This window comes from Vicia villosa, linkage group LG1 (genome assembly GCF_029867415.1).
Source record: "Vicia villosa cultivar HV-30 ecotype Madison, WI linkage group LG1, Vvil1.0, whole genome shotgun sequence".
Classification (NCBI taxonomy): domain Eukaryota; kingdom Viridiplantae; phylum Streptophyta; class Magnoliopsida; order Fabales; family Fabaceae; genus Vicia; species Vicia villosa.
This window is the reverse complement of record NC_081180.1, coordinates 144,530,058-144,543,256: the sequence shown is the minus strand read 5'-3', so window position 1 is coordinate 144,543,256 and position 13,199 is coordinate 144,530,058. Positions and strand designations below refer to the sequence as shown.

Genomic DNA, 13,199 nt, shown 5'->3' with positions numbered 1-13,199 from the left:
TTGTATAATTATTTGCATAATTATGTTTTAATTAACTTAAATCAATTTCCAATCAATTTCAAAAATTCCAAAAAAAATTAGTTTTGTTTTGAAATTAATTGACAAATATTTTGTACATATTTTAAACTTAATTTCTAGGTTTAAATCAATTTTCATCTTTTTTCTTCATTTTAATTTAATTAATCATGCATTAATTATAATTAAAATCAATCATAAAAATCCAAAAACATGCCTTTTATTTTCTTGCAATTTAAATTCCTAGATAAATGTATAGGATGTCAAATTCATGTAAATAGGCTAGTTTACATTTCCTGCATAATCGATATAATAGCGTAGATTTACTTTCCGCACTTTACATTTCCGCACTTTAATTTCCAGCAAATATAAACTGCGTGCATGTCAAAGATAAAATTGAACCGTTAGATCACTAACTTCAAAGATAAATATCTGAATCCAATCACAATCACACTTGCACCTCTTCAGGTAATCCCTTTCTCATTCTTTTCAAAATCCAAAGTCCAAATTCTACTGTTTCGAGTACAAAATCGAACCTTGCTTTTATATCCGGTGAAAGGATAGATTTTTAAAGGAAATAGGATAAAGACCTTACAACTCAGGGTAGACCTCCTAGTTTGCTTGCTCAAAATCAAAACAAACAAAATTCTCATACACTGTTGATTTTTCAAAACTTTCAAAAAAGACAATACTTTGTATACATCCAAACACGGGTTATTACAAAGTTAACGTTCTTTTCAAAACATCTTTCGAAAGATAAACAAGCATTTTGTATACATCCACACACGGATCATTACAAAATTCAATTTACAAAAGTATTTGAAACCACATATGAGCAATTTCAGAGCAATTGAAAAGTGATCGAAAAACAAGTGAGCTAAGCAAACTTAAGAGCCCATGGATAACCATGGATACAAAGGGTGCTAACACCTTCCCTTTGTATAACCTACCCCCTTACCCAGAATTTCTTAAAGGTCTTTTTTCTGTGTCTTTTATAAACCTTTCCTTAATTGGATAAAATAAAAGGTCGGTGGCGACTCTGTGAATTTTCAAAAATGCAAAAGCATTAAGCGACAAAAAAGAGTCAGTTCACGTATCTCTACAGATCAGAGGTATGGCCCGGTATTAAAAAAAATCGGAGGTCCACAGTTGTGTGTGCTAGAAAAAGAGAGTTTGTTTTATTTTTAAAATAAGCTCGGCAAGACGTTAAGCCTTGTGCCTACATACCTCCTCGGTGCAATGGAGAAGTCAGAGCTAATGTAGTTCCGGTTAAAAGGGAAAACATTTAAAAAAAACGAATAAACACTTTATCGTCGTCGGAGAGAAATACTCAGCCATTGATCTTGAGCATGAGAACAAACGAGTTCTTTGCATCGCAAAATGAAAGAAGGGCTCCAACTCGGATAGAAATCAACGAGTATGCCACTAGCTCTCTCATGCGGAAAAGATCTCATTATATCAATCAATTTCAAAATCGTGGGGTATCGCCACTCGTTTCAACAATTAGTCGTGTCTAAACCTTTTGAAGAAAAGGCCACTAAGGGCCAAAAGATATTTTAAAAGAAAAGGTTTTGAAAAGATTGGAAACATAAGAAGGTTTTTGAAAAAGGGAAAAGATTTTGAAATTTTAAGAATGGGAGGAGATGAAGAGGCTATCCTATTGCGTAAAATAAAAGCTAAGGAAAAGATCGGTGTAACACCCCATACATAACTGACTAGTATATTATGCATGAAACGTTAAAATTGATATTGAGTACATACACAAGTCAAGGTACAATATTTGATCCATATAAAATACAACATGAAATTCTACTAAGTAGCATAATACATGGGTCTTCAATGGATCTTGCACAGCGGAATGTCAAAATCAACGAGGACTTCGAGCCGACACCACTTCAAGCCATCAATCCGAACCGGCTATCTATCAAAAGCTACTAAACTGCACCTGAAAAAAATATAAGTTGATTGGGGTGAGATTACTAAATCTCAGTGAGCCTCCCTATCTTAAGGTTTTGCTCGGTTCTACAAGGTACATGCATCATAAAAAGATTCACCTAGAATCCGGGGTTATGCCTCACGTTTAGGTGCAAATACAAACAAGGGTATCACCACAATTGGAAGTCCCTTAACTATCCAATGAGGCGTTCAATAAAACAAAAATTCACAATATGCAAACTCACATCCTTATGTGAGGAATCAAGGAGTTATACCCATCTAACTAGGCTACCTCTGCCACGTACCCTCGATGAGTATCCAAGTACATATATGTCGAAAGACTTGCACAAGCACACCGCACGATGAATTCGGGTCATTCCTATATGGAATTCCACCCGAGATGAGTTAAGTTGTACCATTGCCTACGTGGCATTTACAACCTCATCACCAAGCACGCCGGTGAGTTACCAAGTGGGAAACGCCATTAAAGACCCCGGCCTTGCTTCCACTGCAATGGTATTCATCCTTTATACGCAGGTGAGTAAATAGGTGCAATACATTCTCTTCGACGTACAAGCCCACCGGGAGAAAGCCTAGTAACACTGTCTAATTGACGTTACTAGAGGCAAGTAATTCAGCGATTGCCTACGTGGCATCACCCACTTACCATACTAATCACGCAGGTGAGTTACCAAGTGGGAAACGCCATTAAAGACCCTCACTTGCTTCCACCGCAATAGTAGCTCAGGTAACGCAAAATATACGGATATAGACACGTATATACAACAGGCATAAAGCCAAATCATCCATGGTATATAATACATAACACAAACGCCACACGGGCTACCAATGGGCATCCACATAGTGGGTAAACAGGATTTACTATCCTAGTAGTACGGTTATACTCCGATTCACGCATATTCAACCAAGGCAAGTTCACAAAAATCAAGCATCCGAACGTCCAACCGGAACGACGGGAAAACAATTTACATTGTATTATATGCACATAATATTAGACAAAATCCATCGTATAAATATCATGTCATTTGCACATACTCGTCACATGTGAGTTAAATATGTTTCGATCATGGAATATATTAAACATAATCAAACCATATAATTATTTAGAACGTACATGGACACACATTAGTCTCATAACAAGGAGGCTTCCGGTTCCCGACATGGAACGGAACTGCACTCTAGGGAATTAAACATACCATTCTTGATTCTATAAATGTTAATCCGACATCATGTAACTAAACATCCATTTTCCATAAATTTTAAATCAATTAAAAGCTTTATATCTAAGCATATTCATAAAGATCATTAAAAGACCTTTCCAACGCTTCCGACCGGGCTTCATTTCGAGTTACGAAACTCAAGTTATGATCAAAACAATAAAAGCTATTTTCCTGTCAGTAAGCAATCGATTTGCATCTTACTGCAATCGATTTACACCTGTAGCAGAGCCCAAAAATGACATTTTCAGGAAGGAAAATCGATTTACAACCCATGCAAATCGATTTGCTACTGAAGCAGAGTCAAAAAAACGTATTTTCCTGCATAAAACCAGTTCCAAAACATCCTAAAACATTCCTAAGGTTCCCTAATGATCCAAATTCGAACTCCATCATGTATCATCATTCTACAACATATAATCACATCAAAGAACACATACTTTATCCATTAAACAAACATGCAATGATTTTTATCACACAAATCCCCAATTTTCCCCAAATTCTAATTTCCCCACAAAACCCCAAGTCTCTAACTAGAGACTCACCTTGCATCAATGGAGCTTTGGATGATGAACATGCTGCAATTGAGCTCCTAACTTGACCAAAACTTCAACTCCAAATTCATCAAACCCGTATTCCACTTTACACCTATTTTCAGCATCCATTGATCAACTTCAAATGCGCTTATCTCTATCAATAAACAAGCTATAAGTGCGAATTAGTATACCAAATCGAAGATAATTTTGTTAGCTTTCCAAAACTTCAAGAATTACCTCAATCGGAGCTGTGAGCAGAGAGTTATGATCAGTTTAGTGAGGGCTGCCAAAATGTTGCGAAAATGAAGGTGATGAGGAAGAACATAAGCTTCTCTTGCTCCACTTCAACCATAAAAATCTGATGTGTAAGCCAAACAACACTTAAGCTCATGCACTTAAAGTCCAATGTCCATTATATCCACATGCAAGCAATACATAAGTCCATTAAGCCCTCCAATTGAGTGAAAATTACCACCTTGCCACTTGGTTCAATTCCAATAATCTATCTTATTCTAACCACTCCACTAACTCTTACTAATAATCCTTCTTAGATTAATATAATCCAATATCAATATGCCTTATAATCATCACTTAACCAATTAAATGATAATTAACTTGTGTCGGAGAATCGGGGTATTACATTCTCCCCCCTTTAAATTGAATTCGTCCTCGAATTCTTTCCGGTCACCACGGAAACAACGTGTCCAAATCTATACCAACCAGGGGATGGAATGTTCCTTACATTTCTCTTCACATAATCTCACCACTCTGTCTGAGGGTCATTCCATACGAAGAAGCATAATCTGCCAAAACACCTGCGTCCCACTATGCATGGTTAGAACCTTGACTCTCAAGTAACACGTCTATCAAGATACTTCATCTTGACATATATGGGGAAAAATCCTTCCAGGGTCCTTGACCTTCACTGCTCTGCACTGAATCCCCAGAACTTTAGAAACTCTAATAATCCACTCATGTTGGATATCCTTCATTTCATTCTCTAATATGCTCACCCTCATTCGACCAACATTACTGATCCACTCAGCTCCTTGAATTACTTCCCGTTTGAGAATTATTACCACAACGTCACTTCTACAATAACACTTCAAATTATTCTCCACTCGAGTCCATACAATGTCATTAGGCGTTAGCCAAATGTCTTGGTCTCAACTTCCGGTTCCCAAAGTCTTAGGACGGTTGTCCCAAGTTTACCTATGCTTATACAACTGATCCTCCTTACTCGATTCTCACCTCAATCCTAGATGTATCAATCATTACCGCAATCCACGATGTTGTAGCATTCCACAACTTCACCCAAGGTTCCATCGATGAATGGTGAATTCCAAACGCTACCCGACGACCATTGTCCAACTCTTCACGCACGCTCACAGTGCATAAGACATAACCACGAAGAACTTGCGCCAATTGAGAATCCTCACTGGTCTTCAGCATTTCAGCGGTCACAATACTCAGTCTAACCCTTGTGACATACAAGCTAAACGGATGACCTACGAACTTCGGACCGCATGCCATCCACCAAATGTATTCCCAAGCTGGCCCATTGACAACAACTCTCGAGTTATGGTGATCCTTGAGAGACTGGAATGAACGAAACGCCGCTTCGACAATTTCCCTTAGGAAGATACCTTCATTCCAACATAAAATCCTACAAATAGTCCGTTCGTTCCTACCTCAGACTTATCTGATTCTTTCTTGATCCGTTGCGCTACTCTGATTCCAACAACTCACACACCTTGAAATCCTCTGAGTCACGTTATATCCATAATTCACTTGGCTTCCTTTAATACACAATAATTCCTTATCCATAGTTGTCCAATTACAACACGTTCCAGAACTCCATATACATCCATTGTCGACTACTACTCCTCGAAGTTGCGTACTCTCCAGAATCAAGTTTCTACTTACTCTGCCATTCCATATTAGTTCATCTACCATAACTTAGGCACACGTTTCGATCTTAGGACATTGAAACCCAAATACCCACTGACTTAGGGGTTCGTCCTTGTCACTGATTTCCACAGCGTACAACTGATACGTTTTTTTTCCTTACAACAAGTCTTGTTACTCAACCGTTATAATGATTCTTTCACCAACGCTTCGCAGCTTACGATAACTCCGTCGGTTTATCATCGCTTCTTCCCAACCAAACGGCTTCATTCTCTTAGCGCAGAGTCACCTCTGATAACTCGTGCGACTTACTGATATAACAATCCCCTCATAGCCACACTCCATCCACACATTCATCTAATGTCTGATCTACCTCTGAATCTGGCATTAAACTGACTTCCCCGGCGGTTGCATCCTTCATTGCAGTGCTTCCAACGGTCGGAGTGTAGCCACAATGCGAGAAATTGTACTTTGAATTTCGAACATCTCTCTTATAAACTCCTCAGAAGTTCTCAAACCAAAAATGTCTATGCTTTACCAAGATTGACATTTCTTCACTCAGAGTATCTACAGACACTCTACCAGATACGTCACACATCAAATTATTCCAAGATACAATTTGCATATTCCATCACTGGTTGCCAATGATACATGATAGCCACTCACTATACTGACCAGGGTATCATGACCGCACATGAGTCCCACTCTAGACACTCATGCAAAATTGCCAACTTAACACTTCATGAAACGAGAACATTTGCAAGGTATAATCTGTCTCTAACTTGCGTGAGCATGATCATTCAGAGTCTCTATAAGCATAGTATCGGATCTTGATCCATCTCACCATCTCCTGTCTAGTTATTCCTCGACTATCGAGCGCGACGTATGAATCCTTATCCTACATACCTTATGAGAGTCTGGATCTGTGTCTCACGAGTGCCAAATCAGAATTCTACCTTGAGCTTCAGATCACCTTTGTCCCACACATGTCGGAAAAGGATGACTCACGCATCTTGTGCATGATAGTGATACTGTGGCATCATACCCGTCTGGTAGTACCAACATGGTGGACCAAATCCGAGGCCATGTATCCCGGTAACCTACCTCAGGCGTATAATGATCCCCACGCGTATCCTATAGTTGCAATCGACAAGTGTCTGAACAGGCCTCCAATAGGTTCATCGTTCCTCAAGTCCTTCGAATCACACTCCTCAGGATGCTAAAACTTGAGGGTGCTACACATCAAGGTTTACTTACTCGGAAAGCCAAAACGCCAAGCATGAAGACTTGAAGTTCAAAATCGAATTACCATGTCGTGCGCGTACCCACTCGTCCCACGCATGCATGAGATTCCAAGGATAATTCAGTCCAGATAGGAATACTATGGTTCCTAACAACCAACGCAACTGCGATCATCCTATTGACGTTCCAAATAGATCTTAGTTCTTACTCGCCTGAACGCCCAATGCCAAGTGTAGTTCTATGGCTTCACTCGGGGTCAGACGAACAACAACTAACAAGAACTTAGGCTAGTGCATTTCACGCTTCTACATCATTTCATATTCCATCTAGCGTAGTTCTAGAACTTAAATATAAATGATAAGAATAGAAATACACATCCTCTTCCATCGACCGAGTATTCAAGCCTCGCCCAATCGTAAGTTACCACGTTCGTATATTCCACGACCCTTCACTAGGCAACTACTCTCGCTTAGGTTACTTCAAGTTAAATCAGGATCTAATACTTCACCCATCCAATTACTGTCCGTACCAGCACAATCAGAAAGGTCTGACTTTTGTGTCCGCACTTCCAAAGGTTATTCTGTCCTATCAGCTCATCAGTCGCACTTATCACCAGCAGCATCATCAGTACTGAATCCTACTAAATCCCAGCTCAACGCCTTCGGAGAATCTCACTTACAAGGCCCTTTCTCAATCCTGTCCGAATTTTCCCTTGCTATTACCAAGACTTAGAGAAGGTTTCACTTTGTCCCATCCAAATCCTGGGGGTTCTAGTTGTCTCGATCCACACCTTGACAGTTCGGGTATCACTACATTGCGTCAACCGCTCTTCTGAAGCTTGACGATTCCAATATCATCCACTTAAAACGTCCAACAATTCATTACTCATCCCACTCCAACAACTTAGGTTCACAACCTTGCAGGTTTTACGAGTCCTCGTGGCGGCTCTGCCGTAATTCCACTGTCACGCACTCAGTCGATGAGTTGATCAAGTTCAACGACTCAATGAGATATTAGTAAAGTCAGGCTAGCAACGCACACTTGAGAGGAGGAAAAGGAATTGCTAGTGATGTTTCGTGGCTCGGTCGAGAATCGACCAGCTCTGATACCAACTGTAACACCCCATACATAACTGACTAGTATATTATGCATGAAACGTTAAAATTGATATTGAGTACATACACAAGTCAAGGTACAATATTTGATCCATATAAAATACAACATGAAATTCTACTAAGTAGCATAATACATGGGTCTTCAATGGATCTTGCACAGCGGAATGTCAAAATCAACGAGGACTTCGAGCCGACACCACTTCAAGCCATCAATCCGAACCGGCTATCTATCAAAAGCTACTAAACTGCACCTGAAAAAAATATAAGTTGATTGGGGTGAGATTACTAAATCTCAGTGAGCCCCCCTATCTTAAGGTTTTGCTCGGTTCTACAAGGTACATGCATCATAAAAAGATTCACCTAGAATCCGGGGTTATGCCTCACGTTTAGGTGCAAATACAAACAAGGGTATCACCACAATTGGAAGTCCCTTAACTATCCAATGAGGCGTTCAATAAAACAAAAATTCACAATATGCAAACTCACATCCTTATGTGAGGAATCAAGGAGTTATACCCATCTAACTAGGCTACCTCTGCCACGTACCCTCGATGAGTATCCAAGTACATATATGTCGAAAGACTTGCACAAGCACACCGCACGATGAATTCGGGTCATTCCTATATGGAATTCCACCCGAGATGAGTTAAGTTGTACCATTGCCTACGTGGCATTTACAACCTCATCACCAAGCACGCCGGTGAGTTACCAAGTGGGAAACGCCATTAAAGACCCCGGCCTTGCTTCCACTGCAATGGTATTCATCCTTTATACGCAGGTGAGTAAATAGGTGCAATACATTCTCTTCGACGTACAAGCCCACCGGGAGAAAGCCTAGTAACACTGTCTAATTGACGTTACTAGAGGCAAGTAATTCAGCGATTGCCTACGTGGCATCACCCACTTACCATACTAATCACGCAGGTGAGTTACCAAGTGGGAAACGCCATTAAAGACCCTCACTTGCTTCCACCGCAATAGTAGCTCAGGTAACGCAAAATATACGGATATAGACACGTATATACAACAGGCATAAAGCCAAATCATCCATGGTATATAATACATAACACAAACGCCACACGGGCTACCAATGGGCATCCACATAGTGGGTAAACAGGATTTACTATCCTAGTAGTACGGTTATACTCCGATTCACGCATATTCAACCAAGGCAAGTTCACAAAAATCAAGCATCCGAACGTCCAACCGGAACGACGGGAAAACAATTTACATTGTATTATATGCACATAATATTAGACAAAATCCATCGTATAAATATCATGTCATTTGCACATACTCGTCACATGTGAGTTAAATATGTTTCGATCATGGAATATATTAAACATAATCAAACCATATAATTATTTAGAACGTACATGGACACACATTAGTCTCATAACAAGGAGGCTTCCGGTTCCCGACATGGAACGGAACTGCACTCTAGGGAATTAAACATACCATTCTTGATTCTATAAATGTTAATCCGACATCATGTAACTAAACATCCATTTTCCATAAATTTTAAATCAATTAAAAGCTTTATATCTAAGCATATTCATAAAGATCATTAAAAGACCTTTCCAACGCTTCCGACCGGGCTTCATTTCGAGTTACGAAACTCAAGTTATGATCAAAACAATAAAAGCTATTTTCCTGTCAGTAAGCAATCGATTTGCATCTTACTGCAATCGATTTACACCTGTAGCAGAGCCCAAAAATGACATTTTCAGGAAGGAAAATCGATTTACAACCCATGCAAATCGATTTGCTACTGAAGCAGAGTCAAAAAAACGTATTTTCCTGCATAAAACCAGTTCCAAAACATCCTAAAACATTCCTAAGGTTCCCTAATGATCCAAATTCGAACTCCATCATGTATCATCATTCTACAACATATAATCACATCAAAGAACACATACTTTATCCATTAAACAAACATGCAATGATTTTTATCACACAAATCCCCAATTTTCCCCAAATTCTAATTTCCCCACAAAACCCCAAGTCTCTAACTAGAGACTCACCTTGCATCAATGGAGCTTTGGATGATGAACATGCTGCAATTGAGCTCCTAACTTGACCAAAACTTCAACTCCAAATTCATCAAACCCGTATTCCACTTTACACCTATTTTCAGCATCCATTGATCAACTTCAAATGCGCTTATCTCCATCAATAAACAAGCTATAAGTGCGAATTAGTATACCAAATCGAAGATAATTTTGTTAGCTTTCCAAAACTTCAAGAATTACCTCAATCGGAGCTGTGAGCAGAGAGTTATGATCAGTTTAGTGAGGGCTGCCAAAATGTTGCGAAAATGAAGGTGATGAGGAAGAACATAAGCTTCTCTACCTCCACTTCAACCATAAAAATCTGATGTGTAAGCCAAACAACACTTAAGCTCATGCACTTAAAGTCCAATGTCCATTATGTCCACATGCAAGCAATACATAAGTCCATTAAGCCCTCCAATTGAGTGAAAATTACCACCTTGCCACTTGGTTCAATTCCAATAATCTATCTTATTCTAACCACTCCACTAACTCTTACTAATAATCCTTCTTAGATTAATATAATCCAATATCAATATGCCTTATAATCATCACTTAACCAATTAAATGATAATTAACTTGTGTCGGAGAATCGGGGTATTACAATCGGTCTAACCGGAATAAGAAGCTAACACTTGACATTGTGAGTCAAGGTAGATTTCCCATCCTTTGGACTATTAATACCAACACATCATCACTTGGGGATCTAGAAAAACTTATTATCTTAGCACCACTTTGCATTAAGCACATTAAAATTCTGACGAAAATCGGGCAGAGTAATGGTTGTTTTCGGGTAAAATCCTTATCTCAATGCCTTGGAATTAACCATCAAGGACTTTCAAGGAAATACCTGCATACACAAACAGACAACAATCAATGCCAGACAGACAGAACAATCACAGAGTAATAACAGAATAAGGGTCCAGAGGCACTAAGTCCATAAGTCCGAATCTCCAAAAATGCTCGGGATAGTAACCAATAGTCCATAAGAGAGCCTTAAGAGTTTTTTAGATTTTTGTTGATTATTAGTGTTTTAGCATAAAAGTAAAGTATGGTCCAAGTGGACAAAGAGAAAATAGCGGAAACATAAACATAGTGTCCAAATGGACAAAGAGAAAATAGCGGAATGTAAATATGATGGAATGATAAAGCATAAAGCAAAATATAAAGAGCAATATAATAAATTGCGGAAATTAAAGTCAATTGATAGATGTTAAAGATAACCATCTTGAAACTTGTCAAGTATGTTATCAAATTTAGCAAGAAAGATCGATGGTGAGTGGAGGATGTTCTCGGATTTAAATTCAATGAAAGTTTATCAGAAGCTTGATAGAATCATAGCGACTACACGATAAACCTCCATAAGTCTTAAATCAACCGCATACAATTCTCTTCCATATTTGATCTTTTTTATTCGGGACACGAAATATTGCGCTATGTTAAGCAGATCGCCAAGTAATTTATGTAGAAATCACCCTACAACGAGGCCGGTCAAAACTTTATGTGCTAATGCATGCGAGAGAAGCGATATGTAGATCACTCTCCGAAAGCAATACTGCATGAAAAGAAAAATAAGGAGCGATCTAGTCTTCACCAAGAATCCATAAGAATTCTCAAGGTATTAAGACTTTCATCGATCAAAAGAAAAAGAAATAAAAGATGGAACCACATTAAAAGCTCCTTTCATCCATAATTTCAATCACTTAATTTTGCGGATTTGGATTCCCATCCTATCGTCGCCCTAAGTCCATTGAAATTAGAGAGAAATTAGGCCTCTAATTTGTGATTCGAAGAAAATATCAAAAGAATGGAGTAGAAGAAGAGTTAGAACCAAAAACAAGTCAAAAATAGCAAAAACAAGCATTCTGCCTCACTGGAAATCGATTTACCTCTATAGGAAATTGATTTCCTGCCTGCAGAATTCAAATCTGGCGCAAAAAACATAATGGAAATCGATTTCCCTCTGTAGGAAATCGATTTCCAACGCACAGTTTTCAAAAAAACAGCATTATGAACCATAAAACTTGATTTAGGCAAACATTCAAACACCTTATGATCACATATCAATTAGAGCACGAATTTTCCATCAATTTACCATCAAATAGGACCAATATAGCATCAATGATGCATCAAAAACAAGCACAAAAGAATCACATTATGATAGATGAAAAAAGATGAAGAAAATTACCAAATCTTGAACAAAATTTAGATCTACTTCAAGAATCACCAACACAAATCTTGATCTCTCAACAATTAAAGAAAAAAGAGTGAAATGGATGGTGGTTTAGCTCAAAGTTTGTGAGGTTCAAGATGTGACTCACAAACTTTATGAAAGAAAAGAGAGCTTTGGTGAATTTGGTAGGGATGAGAAGAGAAATTGCAAGGGGTTTGTTGGCTTTCCAAGCTTGAGAAATGAGAGAGTAGAGACCTCTATTTATAGGATGGGAGCAAGAGTAGTGGCAATTTGGTCATTTTGAATTTGGTAATTAATTTGTGTTTAATGGGTGTTTAAATGGTAAAATGAGACTAAAATGGGTTTAATGAAGGGAATTAATTTTGGTGAGGTGGAAAATTGGTAAAATGGCAAAAATGATCAAAGAAAATAGGTGCCAAAATGATGCCACACTTCCCTCCTTATTTTATTTTATTTTTTAATTTTGCGCACAGGAAATCGATTTCCCCTATGGGTAAATCGATTTCCACCTTCAAATTTTCAAAAATTTTCTTCTTGCACTGTTTTGATTTTTGCCCGATCTTTTACCTGTAAAATATAAACAAAAGAGACAAAATACATATTTTTGGGATTTTGGTTAGTATTAAACAAATAAAAAGTTAAATGCTCGATCATTCCCCTCAGAGATAATCACAGTACCAAAGATAGAGCTTCACAATGGTGGTCTTGATTAGTGATTAAAATGCAAATGATGTATGATCTTAGGGTCAAAATTGGGGTATGACAGCGGGGTTCACTTGAACCTTGTCCTCAAGGTTCTAAAATAAAACTTAAGATGCTAAATTGTTATTGCTACATTAATCTTTCCTGGATCCCACACAATGAAGAGAAAAAATTCACTAATGTAAATAAAACCATAGTAGAAAACAGAAAGATCACCATTCAAGTCACTTGGTTTTTTTTTCCCTCTTCTTCAATAACTTAAA

The 13,199-nt window shown here is 38.2% G+C and overlaps 1 long non-coding RNA gene across 3 annotated transcripts; it reads right to left on the bottom strand.

Moving 5' to 3' along the window:
• Positions 1–1,719: 1,719 nt before the first annotated feature.
• Positions 1,720–10,374, bottom strand: LOC131644402 (uncharacterized). Of its 3 annotated transcripts, none has more exons than XR_009296442.1 (4): positions 10,242–10,374; positions 10,014–10,173; positions 3,734–8,240; positions 1,720–1,960 (listed from the first exon to the last, which is right to left on the bottom strand). It is a non-coding gene; the product is annotated as an uncharacterized LOC131644402 (long non-coding RNA). The 3 variants fall into 3 exon arrangements; XR_009296443.1 differs by having other exon boundaries at positions 10,014–10,151; positions 10,242–10,372; XR_009296444.1 differs by having other exon boundaries at positions 10,014–10,156; positions 10,242–10,360.
• Between the last annotated feature and the right edge of the window lie 2,825 nt (positions 10,375–13,199).